This window comes from Melanostigma gelatinosum (genome assembly GCF_949748355.1).
Source record: "Melanostigma gelatinosum genome assembly, chromosome: 10".
NCBI classification, from domain to species: Eukaryota; Metazoa; Chordata; class Actinopteri; order Perciformes; family Zoarcidae; genus Melanostigma; species Melanostigma gelatinosum.
The window spans coordinates 14412173-14413976 of record NC_136643.1 but is presented as its reverse complement, the minus strand read 5'-3'; the positions used below and the strand labels follow the sequence as shown (position 1 = coordinate 14413976).

General features: G+C 44.4%; 1 pseudogene across 1 annotated transcript; it reads left to right on the top strand.

Moving 5' to 3' along the window:
* The first annotated feature begins 834 nt into the window (after window positions 1–834).
* Window positions 835–1499, top strand: LOC306783092 (citrate synthase-lysine N-methyltransferase CSKMT, mitochondrial-like; annotated as a pseudogene). The gene has a single exon. The product of its transcript is annotated as a citrate synthase-lysine N-methyltransferase CSKMT, mitochondrial-like (transcript).
* Window positions 1500–1804: the final 305 nt, after the last annotated feature.

The following is a 1804-nucleotide window of genomic DNA, read 5'->3' as shown; positions in this document are numbered from 1 at the left end:
TTTTGCCACTTTCCGGCTTGGACCCATGCGGAGCGCATAGAGACGCCTCCTTTTTGACTATGTATTTCCTGTCTTTTCCTCTGCCTGTGAGAAATAAATAAAATTGTTTTTTGAAAAATAACTCTGCTGTCCTGAGTCTGCATTTGGGTCCATGAACGCACCACATCATAACACCTTTGATTGTATTGTCACTGCACCGAGACTCAGGCAGGGTGTCTGCACACAGCGAGTGGTCTGGGGGGGAATAGCGTGAACCTCCAAATAAGTAAGAAAGAAAAGTTAAAGTGAGTTGCAGGTGTGTGCACTGATGTCTTACCTAATTGTCACCGATATGTTAGCTACAGAAGCTGACCATAAAGTAGCACTTTGTTGTGCAATAACGTCACACTCAGTTGCAAACTTGTTGGCAACACCAAGCTAATGCAGTCTAATATAACACAGCCTGGATACATCAACACATCTATTTAACAGTTTAAAGATGAACTGAGCATTATAAAGTACACAAAGGGAGGATTCAATGCAGGACTGTTGAGTGTATGTTGCTTTTTTATTTTAATGAGCAATGTGAGTCATTTGAGTTTGTCAGCTTGGTAGATCGTCTTCATGCCGAGCTTAGTGGCTTCTAAGGACCCAAGAAAAGGTCTTAAATCATATATTAAAAGAAAAGACATTTGACACATTAAATTGATGGATTTTAAATTTACTTCAGCATAAAGTCCCTCCAAATATGACAGAAGGATGGAGGCATTAAGGCAAGTTGTATGTGTTTTACTGCTAATGTTCACTCACTAACTCGTGACATAATCCCATCTGTGTTTCTGCCTAGCTGAACTGATTGAAAACATGGATAAGAAAGCAACTTGGGACCGCTTCTACACTGAGAGCAGCAGCAGCACAAACACCTTCAAACACTTTGAGTGGTTCTTTGGCTTCGATGTTGTCCGGGACTTCATTATGCCCCTATTGCAGACCAAGCCCCACCCAGACGGTTTGCTCCAAGTCCTGGCTATGGGCTGTGGCACTTCTGCTTTCGGGCCCTGTATTTACAGACGCTCTCCTCTCCCGGTCCGGGTCACTTGTGCAGACATTTCCCCCATAGCTGTGCGACTAATGCATGAACACGTCCAAACCAAAGCCATTCAAGCTCACAATCTTTCCTCTCGGCTTGAGTTCGTAGAGCTGGACTGCACACAGCTCCACGAGCACTACGGTTGTAGCAGTGTGGACCTTATAGTTGATAAGGGCACCACAGATGCCTTGTTGAGGTCTAAGGAAGGGAAATGGAAGGCCAATCAGGTGCTGAAGCAGTGTTTGTCGGTGTTGCGGAGCTCAGGGTCTCTGCTCCAGTTCTCTGATGAAGACCCTGATGCCAGGCTGCTGTGGCTGGAGACGGAGGCACAGGAGCCGGGGTTGATGGCAGCAGATGTTGGGGTGCAGGAGGTTGGGGAGCTAAGGGGACTGACTACTGCTACCAAGTGACTCCTCGCTCTATTGTATAGCAACTTTCTTCATCTGGATGGTGATAATATTAAATGAGTAAACTACTGAAGTGATTGTAAAAAGTAATTGATAAGGTACACAGACAGAGTGAGTTATCCACCAAACTGGACCTCCACATTCCGACAGCAGAGACAATAGATTTACTACTTATAAAATAACCTGAAGGTAAAGAATGACCTCTTTATGAAATGATAAAAGTTGACAAACCACTTAAACCAGGGGTGCCCAATATGTCGATCGCATTTTGCCACTTGATTTTCTAACACACGGGTCACAAGTCATCAGAGAAAGGTAATGACCAAAT